We start from the raw sequence: 20,823 nt of genomic DNA, 5'->3' as shown, positions 1-20,823 counted from the left end.
CTGCCTGCCCCTAGGTTCTTCAGAACCACTTTTTTTAATAGATTCCATATAAATGTATTAGCATACAGTATTTATTTTTCTCTTTCTGACTTACTTCACTCCGTATGACAGACTCTAGGTCCATCCACCTCACTACAGATAACTCAATTTCATTTCTTTTTATGGCTGAGTAATATTCCATTGTATATATGTGCCACATCTTCTTTATCCATTCATCTGTCGATGGACACTTAGGTTGCTTCCATGTCCTGGCTATTGTAGATAGAACTGCAGTGAACATTGTGGTACATGTCTCTTTTTGAATTATGGTTTTCTCAGGGTACATGCCCAGCAGCGGGATTGCTGGGTCATATGGTAGTTCTATTTTCAGTTTTTTAAGGAACCTCCATACTGTTCTCCATAGTGGCTGTATCAACTTACATTCCCACCACAAGTGCAAGAGGGTTCCCCTTGCTCCACACCCTCTCCAGCATTTATTGTTTCTAGATTTTTTGATGGTGGCCATTCTGACCAGTGTTAGGTGATACTGCATTGTAGTTTTGATTTGCATTTCTCTAATGATTAGTGATGTTGAGCATCCTTTCATGTGTTTGTTGGCAATCTGTATATCTTCCTTAGAGAAATATCTATTTAGGTCTTCTGCCCATTTTTGGATTGGGTTGTTTGTTCTTTTGATATTGAGCTGCATGAGCTGCTTGTAAATTTTGGAGATTAATCCTTTGTCAATTGCTTCATTTGCAAATATTTTCTACCATTCTGAGAGTTGTCTTTTCATCTTCTTTAGGGTTTCCTTTGCTATGCAAAAGCTTTTAAGTTTCATTAAGTCCTATTTCCTCATTTTTGTTTTTATTTCCATTTCTGTAGGAGATGGGTCAAAAAGGATCTTGCTGTGATTTATGTCATAGAGTGTTCTGCCTATGTTTTCCTCTAAGAGTTTTATAGTGCCTGGCCTTACATTTCAGTCTTTAATCCTTTTTGAGTTTATTTTTGTGTATGGTGTTAGGGAGTGTTCTAATTTCATTCTTTTATATATAGCTGTCCAGTTTTCCCAGCACCACTTATTGAAGATGCTGTCTTTTCTCCATTGTATATTCTTGCCCCTTTATCAAAAATAAGGTGACCTTATGTGCGTGGGTTAATCTCTGGGCTTTCTATCGTGTTCCATTGATCTATATTTCTGTTTTTGTGCCAGTACCATATTGTCTTGATTACTGTAGCTTTGTAGTATAGTCTGAAGTCAGGGAGCCTGATTACTCCAGCTCCGTATTTCTTTCTCAAGATTGCTTTCACTATTCGGGGTCTTTTGTGTTTCCATACAAATTGTGAAATTTTTTCTTCTAGTTCTGTGAAAAATGCCATTGGTAAATTGATAGGGATTTCATTGAATCTGTAGTTCACTTTGGGTAGTATAGACATTTTCACAATGTTGATTCTTCCAATCCAAGAACATGGTATATCTCTCCATCTGTTTGTATCATCTTTAATTTCTTTCATCAGTGTCTAATAGTTTTCTGCATACAGGTTTTCTGTCTCCTTAGGTAGGTTTATAACTAGGTATTTTATTCTTTTTGTTGCAGTGGTAAATGAGAGTGTTTCCTTAATTTCTCTTTCAGATTTTTCATCCTTAGTGTATAAGATTGCAAGAGATTTCTGTGCATTACCTTTGTATCCTGCTACTTTACCAAATTCATTGATTCGCTCTAATAGTTTGCTGGTACCATCTTTAGGATTCTCTACGTATAGTATCATGTCATCTGCAAACAGTGACAGGTTTAATTCTTCTTGTCCGATTTGGATTCCTTTTATTTCTTTTTCTTTTATGATTGCTGTAGCTAAAACTTCCAAAACTATGTTGAATAATAGTGGTGAGAGTGAGCAACCTTATCTTGTTCTTTATTTCAGTAGAAATGGTTTCAGTTTTTCACCATTGAGAATGATGTTGGTTGTGGGTTTGTCATATATGGCCTTTATTATGTTGAGGTAAGTTCTCTCTATGCCTACTTTCTGGAGGGTTTTTATCATAAACGGTGTTGAATTTTGTCGAAAGCTTTTTCTGCATCTATTGAGATGATCATATGGTTTTTCTCCTTCAATTTGTTAATATGGTGTATCACATCGATTGATTTGCATATATTGAAGAATCCTTGCATTAAGGGGATAAACCCCACTTCATCATGGTGTATGATCCTTTTATTGTGTTGGATTCTGTTTGCTAGTATTTTTTTGAGGATTTTTGCTTCTATGTTCATCAGTGATCTTGGCCTGTAGTTTTCTTTCTTTGTGACATCTTTGTCTGGTTTTGGTATCAGGGTGATGGTGGCCTTATAGAAAGAGTTTGGGAGTGTTCCTCCCTCTGTTATATTTTGGAAGAGTTTGAGAAGGATAGGTGTTAGCTCTTCTCTAAATGTTGATAGAATTCACCTGTGAAGCCATCTGGTCCTGGGCTTTTGTTTGTTGGAATATTTTTAATCACAGTCTCAATTTCAGTGCTTGTGACTGGTCTGTTTATATTTTCTATTTCTTCCTGGTTTAGTCTAGGAAGGTTGTACTTTTCTAAGAATTTGTCCATTTCATCCAGGTTGTCCATTTAATTGGCATATAGTTGATTGTAGTAATCTCTCATGATCCTTTCTATTTCTGTTGTGTCAGTAGTTACTTCTCCCTTTTCATTTCTAATTCTATTTATTTGTGTTCTTTTTTTCTTGATGCGTTTGGTAATGTTTTATCAATTTTGTTTATCTTCTCAAAGAACAAGCTTTTAGTTTTATTGATCTTTGCTATTGTTTCCTTCATTTCTTTTTCATTTATCTCTGATCTGAGCTTTATGATTTCTTTCCCTCTGCTAAATTTGGGGGATTTTTGTTCTTCTTTCTCTAATTGCTTTAGGTGTAAGGTTAGGTTGTTTATTTGAGATGTTGCTTGTTTCTTGAGGTAGGATTGTATTGCTAGAACTGCTTTTGCTGCATCCCATAGGTTTTGGGTCGTCGTGTTTTCATTGTCATTTGTTTCTATGTATTTTTTGATTTCCTCGTTGATTTCTTCAGTGATCTCTTGCTTATTTAGAAGCGTATTGTTTAGCCCCCATGTGTTTGTATTTTTTCCCGATTTTTTCCTGTAATTAAAATCTAGTCTCATAGCGCAGAGGCCAGCATGACATTGCAAAAGCCTGAGGTACCCCATGTGTTGTCCCTGGATCACAGGACCCTGGCAGTGGTGGGCTGCACAGGCTCCCAGTAGGGGAGGTGTGGATAGTGACCTGTGCTTGCATACAGGCTTCTTGGTGGCTACAGCAGCAGCCTTAGCATCTCATGCCCGCCTCTGGTGTCCACGCTGATAGCCGTGGCTTACGCCCATCTCTGGAGCTCGTTTAGGTGGTGCTCTGAATCCCCTCTCCTCGCGCACCCTGAAACAATGATCTCTTGCCTCTTAGGCAGGTCCAGAGTTTTTCCTGGACTCCCTCCTGGCTAGCTGTGGTGCACTAGCCCCCTTCAGGCTGTGCTCATACAGCCGACCCCAGTCCTCTCCCTGGGGTCTGACCTCCGAAGTCCGAGCCTCAGCTCCCAGCCCCAACCTGCCCCGGCGGGTGAGCAGACAAGCCTCTCAGGCTGGTGAGTGCTGGTCAGCACCGATCCCCTATTTGGGGATCTCTCCGCTCTGCCCTCTGCACCCCTGTTGCTGCGCTCTCCTCCGTGGCTCTGAAGCTTCCCCCCCAACTCCGCCCACCCGCCGTCTCCACCAAGGAAGGGGCTTCCTAATGTGTGGAAAGTTTTCCTCCTTCACAGCTCCCTACCAGAGGTGCAGGTCCTGTCCCTATTCTTTTGTCTCTGTTTTTTCTTCTTTCTTTTACCCTACCCAGGTACGTGGGGAGTTTCTTGCCTTTTGGGAAGTCTGAGGTCTTCTGCCAGCATTCAGTAAGTGTCCTGTAGGAGTTGTTCCACGTGTATATTTTTGATGTATTTGTGAGGAAGAAGGTGATCTCCATGTCTTACTCCTCCACCATCTTGAAGGTCCTCTCATTCCATTTTTTTAAATGTTACCTAGAACACCAGGGTTTAGATACATTCCATCTTTTCAAAAGAACAACAAAGAGTATGTCTCTGGGAAGGTTTGAGAGTATGTCTCTGTGTGGTTGAGATCCTGGGGAGTCAAAAATTTCTACTGAACCTTTCTTGGGAGCAGCCTTAGGCTTTTTATAATGGCAGCCTCTAGTCCATTTACCTTTAAGGTAGGAGAAAATCCCTCAAACTTAGTCTGTCATTTCCTTAGAGATTGCCCTACTGGCCTCACCAATCAAATGTGGGTATATCATAAATCCCAAGTCACCCAGGCCATTATTTTTTAAATATCAAAAAATAATCCAGGAAAATTAATGCATTGAACTTTCATTAACAACTTAGGCTGGAACTCAAAAGTATTTCCTCCATGCCTACATTTCACCTGCATAAGTCTTTTATTTTTGGTTTTGAGGGCTTGAATTCAGGATAGATTGAACCTCTAGAAACTCAGTCTAGTTCTGAGCTTATCTTTGACTCCAAGTTCCAGTGCCTAGCACTTGAAAAGATCAGGTGCAATTCAATTATGAAGTCGAATCTGACTTTTTGAAGTGTAAATCCACTGCACTCGAAAAATGGCAAGTGTAAAATGCATTCTTAAAAAGCACTTGACATTTTCACATACAGCTTTACAGCCATGAAATGTGAGGAAATGGCCAAGAATGGCTTTTAAAGAAAGAAAGAAAAAGAATAAAATTCTAATGATTGGTCAGGAGCAGAAGTCTGATTTTCAATTCTTTGTTTTGACTCAGAAATTAGAACTTCTTTAAAAGCTGTGCTTTGTAAAACTCATCTCTGTGAGCTGATTTTTCCTGATAATGTTTAACTTCTGGTGTGTATGCTGTAATATCACATGCTTTTCTTTTCACAAGGACTCTATAGGCTATCTTGATGTGTTTATTCTGCACTTGCAGCCTGAAAAAATCATATAGATCAGGGGTTGACAAACTTTGTCTGTAGAGGGCCAAATAGCAAATATGTTTGGCTTTGTGAGCCAGATGGTCTCTATCAACTCTATCATATCATGAAAACAGCCACTGACAATAAGTAAACAAATATGTATGGTTGTGTTCCAGTAAAACCTTATTTATGTATGCTGAAATTTGAATTTCATATAATATTCACATGCCATAAAATATTATACTTCTTTTGGTTAATCTTCAACCATTAAAAAAAAAAAAAGAGCTATTCGTAGCTTCTAGGCTGTATAAAAACAGACAGTGGTCTGGATTTGGCTCCCTAGGCATAGGTTGCCAACCACTAATATAGAAGGCAAAAAAAATTTAACAAAATAAAGCAAAAATGGCAGTGCACATGATCTGAAGTTTTACACATTCTGTGGAAAAGATCTGTTGGAGATCCTCAATATCTCTGAGCATAAATAAGCCAGCAAGTCCATGTGACTCCATCAGTGGTTCAATAGGCTGGTTATCCTGCTGAAGTTGGCCAAGCAATGCTCTGGCCTGCCCTGCTCCTCACTGGGCTGCAGCCCTAACACCTAGGGGTCCCAGCCCCATCTAAGCACCGTCCTTATACCACCAGCACCAGCAGCATCTGGGAGTACACCAGAAATGCACACCAGAAAGACCTCAGGCTCTGCTCCGACACGTCCCAGATCAAAATCTGCATTTTAGTGCATGAAACTGGACACAAACAGGTCATATATTGTGTGACTCCATTTATTTGAAACATGGAAAATAGGTAAATCCATAGAGACAAAAAGGAGATTGGTAATTGCCAGTGTTTCGGGGAAGGTAGGAATGAGGAGTGACTGCTTGATGGGTATAGGGTTTCCTTGATGGGGAAAATGTCTTGAAACCAGATAGAGGTGATGACGGCACAACATTTTGAATGTACTACATGCCACTTGATTGTACACTTTAAAATAGTTAATGATTTTTTGTGCGTGTGTGCATTTTACCTCAATAAAAAAAGTGCAAAGTGGTGGTGGGGGAGGTGGTGGTGGTGGGAAGAATGGGGAGATTGGGATTGACATATATACACTAATATGTATAAAATAGATAACTAATAAGAATGTGCTGTATAAAAAAATAAACACAATAAAATTCAAAAAAAAATTTTTTTAAGTGCAAAAAAATTTTCATTTTAAGAAGAACCCCCGGGTGATTTATTCACACATTAGACTTTGAGGAGGCAACTCTACTAGATGAAGTATCAGGTATTTCTAGTCATTTTCAGTCTGGCTTATAGAAACACTGGGTTTTCAATACAAAGGGAAAAAACTCCACTCTTGATACTGATGCACATAGCATCACAATATTAATGGTTATCTAAATATTGTTGATACCTTTTCTTAAACCTTTGGTTTAAGAAATGTTAAAATAGTCTCACTCTTTAAACTCTTTTTCCAAATTTCTTCTACATATTCAATGGGTAAATTCTAATACCTATGAAATATCAAATATGTTTCTCCTATTGAATTTGAGTTTGTGCAATTCTTTTCTTATTCCAAAAGCTGTGCCCTAGCACCACCTACTTCTTCCTGTTATTTATTCAACTATAACGTTCTTTAAATATTTTTTTTAACTTTCACAGATTAACTCTCCAGACGAAGTGTTTCCCTACTTGATATGCAGTATATATTTTCTTGTGACAGCTTTATGGTACAATTAAATTTCATACATTTTTTCAGCCTTCTCTGAATATGCATTAGAAAGCCAACCATCATAATTCTAAACCAATTGGCTTGATTTGCTTTTTTAAGCCCACATCTCACAGGTCTGCTACATTTCCATACATTCCTGTTCCATCTGTACTCCATCCACCTGCCCAAAGTTATTGATTGTGCTGACAGTGAAGGAAACCACAGGGCATTGACAGTCAAAATATAATTTCCATTAGAAAGCCCTTTTGAAAATATAAAGACTATATTTAGACTCTGAACTTTAATATGCCAAACTGTATAGTGGTACCTATTTAATCCAGGTCACAGAAGAAACTGAAAATTGAATATCAACAGCAGATTGGGCCTGCGTTTTTCAAAACTGTTACCAGACTTTAGCATATAAGAAATTGATATCACAACTTAGCATATGAGAGAAAATCCTGATGTTCAGATGGACTAAGTAACTTAATAAGGCTCATTTGGATGCAAAAATAAATGAGCATCAAGTTAACATTAACTTTTAATGCTTGCCATTTTATGTTAATTTATATTTTTAAATTATGGCTGATTCTTTGCAATCAGTCTACAGCTAATTATATCTCCAACATATAAACCTAATGGAATGCTGGGACCAAAGAACAACAAAAAATATCCAACAAAGACCTTGGAGACTCAGAACTGTCACATGTCCCTGTCAACTGGTAAAATCCAGCTGCACAGCAGACCCCAAGCACTGAACTTCTGTCACCATTCTTTCTCTAAGATCAAAGCTTAGTGTGCTTAACCATGGAAACCATATCAATGCACCCTGTTTGAAGATGTTTTTCCTGATTTTTTTAATCTTTGTAACTGATGACTCTATCCTAAGACTCAAGAGCTATATGTTAGGTAGATGTAGACTGGATTTTTAAGTAACCTCCAAGCTAAAACAATCTAAATAAGAAATCTGGTGTTAAATACATCCTCCCACCCAACACTTAGTTTCTACATGCTCTTCAAGACACAAGGATTCTTGCAATTATAAAAAGACATCCAGATCCAACTATGTTAATGAAGATTTATTCTAATGGCACATTCTCATCAGAACTTTAGATTCTAATAATACAAAAACTAATAGCTACCATGTAAAGTGGCTCTACCCCAAGCCAGGCACTTTGTAAATGCTGTTTATCTCACTTACTCTCCGCAACAGCCCTGATGAGAAAATTGAAAGATACTTAACCAAAGTTACCAAGCTAGTAAATGACCAAAGCAGAGCTGTCTTATTTCAGAGCCAGGAAGATATGGGTTGTTCAAATTCAGATGCTACAAGTTTAACAAATGTTTAGATGTCTGTTAACTACTAGCTTTAAGAATCCAACTCCCACATTTCACAGGTTAAGACACTAAGAGCCAGAAAGTTAAGCAATTTGCCCAAGGTTGCAAAGCCAGCTAGTGGCAAATCCAGGACCAGAACCCAGATCTCCTGTCTGCTCAGCTGTCTTTTGTCTTCCATATTTTACTGTGCATGTGAGTCACCTGAGGATCTCGTCACAATGCAGGTTCTAACTCAATAAGCCTAGGAGGGGGCCTCAGATTCTGCATTTCTGCAGACCACCAAGGTGATTATGGGGCCCGGAGCCAATTCTCCATACCGCACTGCCATCATCACTGATAGACATAACAGATCTGGAGATGTGTCTCAGGATTTTAATTAGGAGAAATGACAGCATAAATATTGTTCACTGACCACTAAGGTGACCAACTCATCTCAATTTGTCTGGGATTTTCCCAGTTTTAGCACTGAAAATTTCACATCCTGGGAAACCCCCCAGTCCCTGACAAATCAGGATGGTTGTTCACTCTGTTGTCAACTGGTTGTTCGCTCTGTTGTCAACTGGTTGATACACCACACCTAACACAGCACTAAATCGGGAGAAAACGCTGTATGCAATATGGGTTGAAAAAGAGGAGGCAAAGAGTGAGAGGGCTTAAGAGACTGCTTAGAGGGAGCTGGCTTCCTGGGCCACACCTGTGCAGACACCCAAGCCCCATACTCAGAAGGGCTCTTCACTTAGCTTCATTTTCTGCTCTTACTGTCTTGAAATTCTCAATATTTTTTTTTATTGAGATATAATTCCCATACCATAAAAATCCCCTTTTTAAAGTATACAATTCAATGTTTTTAGTATGTTTACAAGCTTGTGCAACCATCACCACTACCTAGTTCCAGAACTTTTTCATCACCCCAAATAGAAACTCTGTATCCATTAGCAGTCATCCCCCCTTCTCCCCTCCCGTAGGCCCTGACAACCATTAATCTACTTTGTCTCTAAGGATTTGCATATTCTGAACATTTCATAAAAATGGAATCATATAGCATGTTTTCAAGGTTCATTCATATTGTAGCATGTATCAGTACTTCAATCGGTTTTATTGTGAATGACATTCCACTGTATGGATATAATGTATCCATTGCATGGATATATTCATGTTTTGTTTATCCATTTATCAGTTGATGGTTATTTGGGTTGTTTTCACTTTTTGGCTATTATGAATGATGCTGCTATGAAGATTCACATACAAGTTCTTGTGTGAACATATGTTTTCAATTCTCTCAGGTACATACTTAGCATTAGAATTGCTGGATCATATGGTAACTCTGTTTAACTTTTTGAGGAACTGCCAGACTGTTTTCTAAAGTGTTAGTAGATTTTACATTTCCACCTGCAGTGTAGGAGGGTTCCAATCTCTCCACATCCTTGCCAACACTTGTTATTGTCCATCTTCTTTATTATAGCCATCTTAGTGAGTAAGAGGTGGCATTTCACTCTTGGTTTGACTTGCATGAAATTCTTAATAAAATTTGAAAAAGGGGCCCCTCATTTTCATCTTACCTTGGACCCAACAAATGATGTAGCTGGTCCTACCTGTAGCAAAATAACTATAAAAGGAAGTCCCGGCACCCAGGATCTACAGTCACTCCTTGTTTTCCCCAGACACACAAAAGGCTGGGGTGTGGGAGGAAGGAGAAGAAACCCACCTGTCTCTGACATACCCATCAGACACCTTACAGGAACTGTCAGGTCATCATCAGAGGAGACCTACTGGAATTTCAGTTCACCCACCTTCCTAAGCCTCCGGACATTCACGCTCCACCATGCCTTCCCCTCTCTCACCCCTTCAGCTTGAATTCCTTCAAGTGAGAGGGAACTAAGCCTTTCATTGTTCATTCAACAACAGTTTGTTATCTATCTACCAGGCACTGAGTAAGATGCTGGGGATACCATGGCAAAACAGTTCCAAGTCCCAGGATTCTCAAAGTTGGTAAAGGCTTGACTTAAAAACCTGCTTGAATTACCATATCCATGCAAATTCATTCACATTAAATCAAGATTAATGAAATTGTTACAAAATCCGTTTCTGATGGAAGAGAAGGAAAAACAAGAGGGTGTAGGATGCCTTAAGTCAGGGGAGGGGGCAATCTTAAGAGGTAACAGAACATGGAAGGTGGAGACACAGAGAAGGCTGAAATACTTCATATATTTGCTGAAGAGTGGCCCTGTTTGCTTACCGCTGGGCAGGGCTGAGAGCCACTCCGTTGAGGGATGTTTCTGCCTTGCCAAATGCCTAGAGGCAGTTCTGCCTGGCTTGATTTATGAAGATGAGATTGGAACACATTTTTTTTCAACACCGCCTCTTTCCCTGAGGATTTGTTAATTGAGGTATAACCTCTCAAGAATCATTGAGTAAAACTAATATATTACATTGCATGTTTCTGGTTTCCACCAGGGCAATTCTTTCACAATGTGAATTACAGGGAAGACCACGCTCTTGAGCATGTCAAATAGAAAGCAGTGAATCAGGACCAAACTGGAAGAGGTTGATTTCCCTAATTTACACACTGGAATTAGACTTTATTTCATTTCTTTATCCTATTTCTAGAAATGAAATCATAAATTTCTCCTAACACGTCAGCACAAGTTAGTTTTAAGTGTTCATAGTTCTATTATCTTTGGTGTGTCTTTGACCAGCATTGAGTAGAAGTTGATCACATAACCTTGTATCACCCAAAATTGTACACTTAACCTTTTTCAATATCTTGGGATGGTTACTTCCTATTTAGAAAGATTATAAAATAACCTGTTACAAATTCTAGGGTTTCCTATCACCTAAGGAAAGTGCAAATGGGAGTCCTTAAGCATTTTTATGTTTCTGAAGGCCCAATGAAAATCAAATAATACATCTGCACAAGTCAAAGACAACAAAAAGTTTGTGATTGACTCAGTGTATCAACTCTCCCATTCATTAGACATTTGGACTGACAAACGTGTTGTTGCTGTTGTTTGATTTATACATATATATATATATACACACACACACACACACACACTTTATTAATAGAATTATTAAGAGAATAGAATTATATTCTGTATATAATAACTTAATAGAGTTATTTTGGAGATAGTTTTTAAACTGGGTACATGAGGAAGGTGTCAATCACTAAAAGGGTCCTCGATATTGAGAATTCTGGGGAAAACCTGGAATAGAGTATAAAACATCAAAAAAAGTTCTGTTCCTTTAGCAGCTGTTGCTTTAGAATGCAAAGTTATTTGGGAATTCATGTTCTGGCCCTTCTCATCCTTGTTCACAGCTTCCTCCCCATATCCCAGTCACTCCCACTTGGGACCTAAAACTGCCCACGCCTGAAAAGTAGGGCTTCCAAGCAGGTTCTTTGTGTAGGTTGAATGATCAAAATGACTCGCATTGTTAATATATATTCTTGGCAACACCAACTTAGATTTTACTTTTTAATATTAATAGCAACTGTTTTCTTTCTGCTTACTGGAGGGGCTCTTGTCCAGCATGAAAGCCCACTGAAACCCAAAGGATCATCCCTGCTCCAAGGAAGGTTCGAGCAAGGATAGCTATGATTAACCTGGTGCTTCTCTATGGGGACGTTCTAGAAAGGACCAGGCTAGTGAAACTTCTGGAATTGGGTCTTTACTAAATGAGTTTCATCATTGTTAGAAGTGAATCTTATAGAAAAGTACCCAGTCTTATCGAAAAGTAACTTTAAATATGTATATCAACTGTAGAGAACAAATGTATGGACACCAAGGGAGGAAAGCAGTGGGGGGTGGGGGTGGGGGTGGGATGAATTGGGAGATTGGGATTGACATGTATACACTGATGTGTATAAAATGGATGACTAATAAGAACCTGCAGTATAAAAAAAAAAATAAAATTAAAAAATTTAAAAAAAAAGATAACTAATAAAGACATGCTGTATAGCACAGGGAACTCTACTCAATACTCTGTAATGACCTAAAAGAATACAAAAAAGAATGGATATATGTATGTGTATAACTGATTCATTTTGCTGTACACCTGAAACTAACACAACATTGTAAATCAACTATACTCCAATAAAAAATTTTTAATAAAAATAAATTTTAAAAAATATGTATATCAACACCAATGGGAGGCAAGAGCAAGGCAGCGATGAGCCATTCCCTCGAGATTGAAGATAAAGGAGCAACAGTTTCTTGTGCACTCTCATTGTCAAGAGTGGTAGTAATAAAAATAATAATAATAAAGCAAGTGTTTCATTAATACTTTCCTTCCCCCACACACAAAAAAAAACCCTGAAAGCCTTCATAGCAATCTCCCCTCACTGGAGTTTACCACTCACAGGGAGATGTAAACTAACAAAAGCAAACTCTGGTAGATGGCCTGGACTATACTATTGTGATCGGTAAACAAAAGCTCTCCTTCATCTCAGACAAGGAGCCTCTGATACTTGTAGCTTCAGACACTGCAGGACAAAGAGAATAGAAAAGGTTGGATGCCGTGTTGTTTTGTTTCAGTTAGTAAATACAGCTACCATTAGCCATAAATACATGTTATTCATATAACATGTATTTAATTTTAAAAAAATTAAAAACTTTTTTTAATTTTTCTTTATTCTACTGGCAATAAAAAGCCATTAAAGTTTTCTGAACAAGCAAATGACATTCTCCAACTTATATGTAGGAAGATAACTCTGGAGGCTCTGTGAAGGATGAATGGGCTGATGGAGAGACTGAGGATGAGGCAGATAGGAGCTTCTTGCAAAAGATGGTGCCAGGCCAAGCCAGGATAAAGTCAGATAGGGGGTGGAGGTGGCAGATAAAAGAAACATGGCAAAGAATAAAAATCACTAGCAGTTAGCTGCTGATTAGGGGTAAGCGAAGGGGAGACACGGAAATGATGCTGAGAAACTGACAATGAGAAAGGCATGTATTTAAAAGCTGTAAAGACTATCCAGTGGTGGTTTTATAGATGCTCGTGAACCCTGCCCACGAGCCTCAATGAATGGTAAATGCCCAGTAGGACCAGCTCAAATGACTAGGCTGATATCTGCCTCAAACCAAAAAGGGAGAAGTGAGCCCACCGGTGCAGCACAGCAGAAAAAGCACAGATTTGAAGTTAATTGCCTAGTTTTGAATATCTGCTTATTCCTTTCTCCCTACCACCCTCATGTGATCTAAGGCAGACTACTAACCCGAAACCACTATTGAAACCGCTGCTTCCTGATCTGAAAATGAGGATGATATCCCTTGTAAGACTGTGGTGAAAATAAACAGTCATGCAGCATGGCACCTACTGCAGGCCTAGCGTATATCAGGGGCGTGACAATTAGTAATGGTTATTATCAGCCACAGAAATTTCCTGTACGGGGCTCAGAGAGAATGCATGACTTTCCAAGGTCAAGGTCATGTAGTAAATTTGTAATAAAACCAGAACTTAAAGTCAGTTTGTCTAAAGTAATCTTTCCCAAAGCTAGATTTCCCAAACGCAAGGACGTGAGATGCTTCCTTCCACACAGCTTCATGTTCTCTGTGTCCTGTGCATACTTCCTTTTCAGACCCTTAACAACAGCCAAGGCAAATCACTAAAAGCTTCCATTCCCAATATCAAAACATTTTTCTCCTTACACAGTGCCTATTATCATTTTCCTTAGCCCACGTAACGATTTTTTTAAAAAAATTCTGAATGATACAACCTACCCATTGTTTTTGTCATCTATTGTAACAAAACTGCCCCAGAACTCACTGGTTTGACAGGACAATTTGTTATTTCTCTCAATTCTGTACCTTGTCTGGACACAGGTGGAAGTTTCTTCCGCTCCGCGTGGTGTTGGCTGGGATCAGTCTGTGGCTGTGTTCAGCTAGGATCTCAGCTAGAAAATCCAAAATGCCTTCACTCATATGCCTGGTGCTTCTGAGGTTGTGACTGGAACAGGTGGGAGCTGTCTGGGTCCCCCTCTCTCTATCCACATTCTTCAGCTGCCTGGCCCAAGCTTCTTTACAAAGCAGCTGGGTCCCAAGGGGCGAAGCAAAAGTTGCCAGGCAGCTTCCGGCCAGTGCTCAGAAGTCCAGGTCAACCTCCACAGCCTTCTGTTGCTCAAAGCAAATCCCAAGGCCTGGCCAGGTATTGCAGGGAGGGGAATAAACCCCACCTCCTGACGTACACATGCTCTCACAAAGACAGGGAGAACTGTTGGGAGGAAGTGCTGATGGGCGTCTTTGAAAGTATTTACCAAAAGCATTACTTGTCAAATCTGAGCTTCAGAGTCCACAGTGAACTCTTTCATTATGACTTTTTAGAAAATATCTCATCCATACATGAACAAAATTTGTTTTTTGTGTCTTTTACCTTTGATTTCCCAGAAAGCATTTAACAATTGGAGTAGGTTGGATTGTGGGCTTCAGAAAGATGTCCAAATCCCTAGAACCTATAAATCCGGCCTTATTTGGAAAAACAGTCCTTGCAGATATCATTAAATTAAGAATTTTAAGATAAGATCATAGTAGATGACCCAGGTGGGCCCTAAACCCAATGACAGGTGTCCTCATAAGAGACACAAGAAGAGAAAACACATAAAGGAGAAGGTGATGTAAAGACAGAAGCAGAGATTAGAGTGATGTGGTCATAAGCCAAGGAATGCCCACAGCCACCAGAAGCTAAAGAGGCAAGAAAGGATTCCCCCCTAGAGCCTCCAGAGGGAGTGTGACCCTACTGACAGCTTGATTTAAGACTACTATCCTCCCAAACCCAAGAGAATTAATTTCTATTATTTTAAACCACCCAGTTTTCAGTAATTTTTTACAGCAGCCATAGAAAACTAATCAAGGATCTTCCCTCCCTATAATTAAGACTACAATGGGCCCTCTTATCAACAGGGGATACATTCCAAGACCCCCAGTGGATGTCTGAAACCACAGATAGTACAAAACCCTACAAATACTGTTTTCTCCTATACATACATACCTATAATAAAGTTGAATTTATAAATTAGGCGCAGTAAGAGATTAACAACAAGAACTAATAAAAAACAATTATAGCAAACAATTATACTGTAAAAAAAATACAATTATACTGTAAAAACAATTATGTGAATGTGGTCTCTCTCTCAAAATATCTGACAAACGTGCTGCCTTTTCCATCTTAACTGAACACTTATCGCACACTGCAGCTATAACTTTTGCAGTTTGAGGTTTGACAGCAAAACTAGCAAGAATTTCCTTTTCCCTCTTCACAACTTCACAGGATCAAAGATTCCTTCTTACCATAGATATTAGCACTTCAGCATAGATCATTTTTCTTTCCTTAAGTCAGGAACTTTCACCTTTCTACCCAAAAGAAGCACCTTAGGGCTTTGGTATGTCACTCCTCTTGCCTCTGGGGCCATTGTTAAGCAAAATAAGGACGGCTAGAACACGAGCACTGCATCCTGAGACAGTCGATCTGATAACCTAGCCGGCTACTCAGTAACTAACACGTGGGACACTCGACAAGGATCAGAGCACAATGGTGAGGCTTCATCGCCCTTCTCAGAATAGCGTGCAATTTTAAATTTATGAATAAACGTATGCTTTTTTTCTGGAATGTTCCATTTAATACTTTCAGATGCTGTTGACCAAGGGTAACTGAAACTTCGGAAAGGAGAAGGCAGAGAAGCAAGAACTACTGTAAATATTCCACTCCCATTTTAGGATTGAGATTTACAGGTCCATGGCTCCCATTTTCCCCAGCAGGTCAGCAGAGATACTGCCCAAGTCCCTTTCCCTGAAAACTCAACTTTGCCCAGGTCTAAACCAATCCTGGCTGGAACATCTAAGACTTAGACGCCTCTGTCACACCAGCTCCCTCTGGAAACAGCCTTGCTGCTCAAAAGTTACCAGCCCCGCAGGCCCTCCCTTCACTTGTCTCGCTCACTGCCAAGGAAGGATGCGACTTCCTGACTAAGGCGCTCGGGTGGCGCATCACCTACATCCTTGTGTGACTTCTGTAAACCCTGAGTCTCCAGTTTCTTCGGAAAACGTGATGGCGTCGCCTTCCTCCTAGAGCTATTTCAAGAGTTAGCTAGTGGCCGGCTGTGACCCTGGAGGTTGTGGGGCCCCCGCAGCTCCACGAACCCCGCCAGGGGCCCAGGCGCCCTCTGCGCGCACTAACCGCCACCTCCGGCCCCGCGCTCCCTCCGCTGCCGCCCCAGCCCCGCGCGCATGCCCAGCGCTGCAGCGGTGCCCACGGCCTCGGCATCCTCGGCCACGAGGACCCGCGGAGACGCGGCAGCTGCCAGACAGTGCTTGCACCCGGCGGCAGACGCGCAGCCCTGGGGCTGGGGAGGCGCGCCGAGAGCCCCACGTTCCGCTGCTGCCTCCCGCCATTGGATCCCAGCTGCGCTGGGCGGGTCCGGGGAGGCCTTCGCCAGTGTCTGGAGGCCAGGCCAAGATGATCTAACGCTGGGACGAGCCGCAGACGCGGCTTTCGACGTGCTTCCCCACACAGTCTTCATCACCGTGGGCTTTCGTTTTTAATCCCAAAAAGGAGGGAAGGAGAGCAGCGGCCCCCGCTCCCAGCCAGCGCCAAGAAAATGGCCTTTCCTTCGTCTTGAGCCCTTCGCCTTACATAGTCTACCTCCGCCAGGGTCCAAAGGAACTACCCTCCCGTCCTCTTCCCTACTTAGCAGTAGACCTGCACATCCCTGCCCATCCTGCACAAAAGGAAGTTTTCCGATGCCCAAGAGAGAGGCCCCATGATGAAGACTCCCAAAAGCCCGAGAGTGAAAGGTTTTCTGGACTCCCTTGGGTGCCTGAGGTTTGTTTCCTGGTGTTATAAATTTATAGAACACTTGCTCTGGCTTTATTGCAAACTGTGAGCAAGAATCATCTGCTGCTATCCCACGTTTGTACCGTGGGACTCCTCTGTAACCTTCAAACCTGCAGTGTGGCCGATTGTTGGCTGCCAGAAGAAAAATTCCGCGGTTGTACGAAACTTGTCTTCCTGGGAGCTCTCCAAGCCCCGCGTGAGACCCGCTGCGGGGTGAGGATGTGGGGTGTGGAAACCTCGCCTTTCTCTGTGGTCAGCCCCACTCCCCGTTCTGTGGTCCTGTGGCAGTGGGAAAGCAAGGTCAGGAGTTCCAGTGCCCATGCTTATCTGATGAGGACCTTGGAGAAGTTACTCCGTGGGCACGACAGCAGAAGAGCACCCCATTTGCTCTTGTGAGGTCTGTCACGCTTTATCATCCACAATTCAGATGGGCTTAGTGATTAAAACACGATGCTAGCTGGGCCAGGTTCATCCTGGACCATGTGCCTGTCACCTGGTCATCCCTTTACCAGCCAGCCCCATCCTTTACTGTGCAGCCCATTCCCTCCCAGAAATAGAGCAGCAAACTGAGAGTTTGAGTCGCCTAAGTGTGGCCCATACTCCTGTTTAGGACCCCCAGACCAACTCCTTGAAACAGGCTGCTGCTCGAGGCTGTGGGGAATTTGGGGAGCTTGCAGTAGAGGGGGGCTACGGGGGAACAGGAGGCGCATGGTAGAAACTCCATTCCTTCTTCACAGCTGGATGCGACTTTTTCTTTTCTCTGATTTGTGCCAGGCAGTTGGTCTTTACTTGGCTAGAGCTGTAGTGTCAGGCAGTCTTGACCCAGAGTCGCTGCAAGTGAGGCATGAGTTGGCTGTGAGAGGGTAGGTGCCCTGGCGTTTGTGCACTGGGGCTAAGTGTAAAGCTGTGGGATAGGAAAAGAGTTGCAAGGGATCTACCAGAAGGGTGAGGGCCTGAGTACAGCGTCTAAACAAAGCCAGAAGTGCTTCTGTATATTAATAATAATTCTTGCACTAAATCTTTTGTGTGAGATCCTTGTATAAGTTGGGATAAACCCACAGCTAGTTCAACTTGGTCTCTTAGAAACCATTCAGTTCTCTCCAGCCTTGAGATCAGGGCAAGGTCTCAGTCACGGCTTTGCAGTAATCATACAATTCGGTGGTCAAGATTTGAGCCCACCCTGGTTCAGACCTGCCGGGCTTGGTGAGCCTTGACTTGGGAGGAGGGGGCATAAGCGCTATTAGTTTTTTGTTTTTGTTTTTGTTTTGGCCACGTGCACAGCTTGTGGGATCTTAGTTCCCCGACCAGGGATTGAACCCTGGCCCACTGCGGTGGAAGCCCGTAGTGCTAACCCCTGGACCGCCAGGAAATTCCTGGCATAGGTACTATTTTTTTAACATCTTTATTGGAGTATAATTGCTTTACAATGGTGTGTCAGTTTCTGCTTTATAACAAAGTGTATCAGCTATACATATACATATATCCTGATATCTCTTCCCTCGTGCGTCTCCCTCCCTCCCACCCTCCCTATCCCATCCCTCTAGGTGGTCACGAAGCACAGAGCTGATCTCCTTGTGCTGTGCGGCTGCTTCCCACTAGCTATCTGTTTTACATTTGGTAGTGTATATATGTCCATGCCACTCTTTCACTTTGTCCCAGCTTACCCTTCCCCCTCCCCGTGTCCTCAAGTCCATGCTCTAGTAGGTCTGCATCTTTATTCCCATCCTGCCCCTAGGTTCTTCATGACCATTTTCTTTTTTTTTTTAGATTCCATATATACGTGTTAGCATATGGTATTTGTTTTTCTCTTTCTGACTTACTTCACTCTGTATGACAGACTCTAGGTCCATCCACCTCACTACAAATAACTCAATTTGGTTTCTTTTTATGGCTGAGTAATATTCCATTGTATATGTGCCACATCTTTATCCATTCATCTGTTGATGGACACTTAGGTTGCTTCCATGTCCTGGCTATTGTAAGTAGAGCTGCAATGAACATTGTGGTACATGACTCTTTTTGATTTATGGTCTTCTCAGGGTATACTGGCATAGGTACTTTTTAAAAATAACGTTTAATGTTGTTATTTTTCATATTTGGAAAGAGGGAAAGTCTGACATTTTTGAAAACCAACTACAGGAAGTAAAGCTTAATAAAATGTGCAGAAACTGGTGATTCTCAACCAAGGAGGTGGGCATATCAGAGTGGCTTTGGAGCAAGATTCTACCAAAGTTTCCATCACAAGGGGTTGGGATTCTTTTGGGTTTTGTTTGTAAAAACACTAGTAGCCTGTAGTAGCTGGGACATTTCTCAAGGGCTCATTGACATAAACCTCTCAATTTTATTATCTCTTGCTGAAGATCACAGCCAAGAACATTCCCTGGGGCCCCAGAACCTGGAGGTAGATAGAAAGTTCCGGAAGGTTTCAAGCAAGGGGGAGGGTCAAGACTGTGTGAAATTCCTGTAACATTCCAGACCATTCCAGATAACTCCAAGCAGAATAGTCCATAAGGTTTATTAACCATCTAACTCTAAGCCTCTCCTTAGGCCTAGAGAACTAGGCCCACACTAATCGTGCCATCCTGCTGCCTCAGGTCTTTTTAGGCCAGAGCTGAACTTAGAGAGACCCCACTCCCTAAAACTGAGTCTGGGTTCTTCATGGAAGGGGAGATGTGTGGGAGGCCTTTTGAAGGATCCCCCAATTGGTTCCCCCATTTCTCCCTCCTGCCCCCCACCAATGATACTGTCCTAGGTTTTTCTTTCTTAGATTCTTACCTGCTCTGAGGAGGAGAGGCTGAACCAGGCCGTGGATGTTAGCCCCTGCCTTCTGGGTACTATTCTCCAATTCTGATAGTGGAGAAAGGCTCAGACATGCTCAAACTTTGTCTCCTTTTTCCTCTTGGTCACAAACTAAAACAAAACTACCTAGAAGTTTGGACCTGGCCTGGGGCACTGGGACAAGAGGGGCCCACCCTGCCTCAGGCTGTGCCCATCAGGCTGGGAATGGGGTACAAGGACAGTAGGAGGCTGAGTGCACAGCAAGCACAGGTCCTAAGTGGGGAGACACGGACAACAGGACAGGAATCAAAGGTGTACACGTCTAGGCAATTGTGATACTGTCTTCGGAGTTGATCAGTTGTTTATTTTATTCCTTCTGAGCCAAATTAATTTTTCCCTCTGTTGCCCCTTATTTATTGCTGAGTGAAATAATCCTTCATAGATCCCAGTGCTGAGAGAGTAGGATTTCTTGCTTTCTTCTGAGGTTCTGGCATTTCATTCACTGGGTGCACCTTGCCTGGAGCCAAGATGAATAAGAATAGGCAAAAAAAATAAATTAAATTAAATAAAGCAAGTAAAACAACTGGCACAAAGGACTTCAGGAGATGGTGCCTATTATTACCACTACTCTTATGCTCTGCCTTGTTTCTTTTTTTTTTTTTTTTTAGCGGTACGCGGGCCTCTCACTGTTGTGGCCTCTCCCGTTGCGGAGCACAGACTCTGGACGTGCAGGCTCAGCGGCCATGGCTCACGGGCCCAGCCGCTCCGTGGCATGTGGGATGTTCCCGGACCAGGGCACGAACCTGTGTCCCCTGCATCGGCAGGTGGACTCTCAACCACTGCACCACCAGGGAAGCCCTGCCTTGTTTCTTTAGTTTACACTCTTGGTGCCCAGTGGGACTGGACCTGAACCCCAGTGTGATAAGTGAGGCCTCTGACCCCTTTCTAGTCCTTTCCAGCCACTCCACCTCTCCCAAATGAGCTGTCCTCCACGACTTTGTCACCCAACTGCTGCACCACTTTTGCCAGGCCCCACGCACTAGATTTGACCTACCAAGATATTGTAGTGATGCAAGTTCTTGGCCTCTTTGAATTAATCAGAATCTCAGGGGCCTGGGCATGAGTATTTTTCAAAGCTCCCCATGTGATTCTACCATGCAGGCAGGGTTAAAAACCCACAATAGGGGATCGGAGGCTATACCTTTTTTGCTCAGTCCTTCTCACCCTGGT

Source organism: Globicephala melas, chromosome 10 (assembly GCF_963455315.2).
Source record: "Globicephala melas chromosome 10, mGloMel1.2, whole genome shotgun sequence".
NCBI lineage: Eukaryota > Metazoa > Chordata > Mammalia > Artiodactyla > Delphinidae > Globicephala > Globicephala melas.
This window is presented reverse-complemented; position numbering follows the sequence as displayed.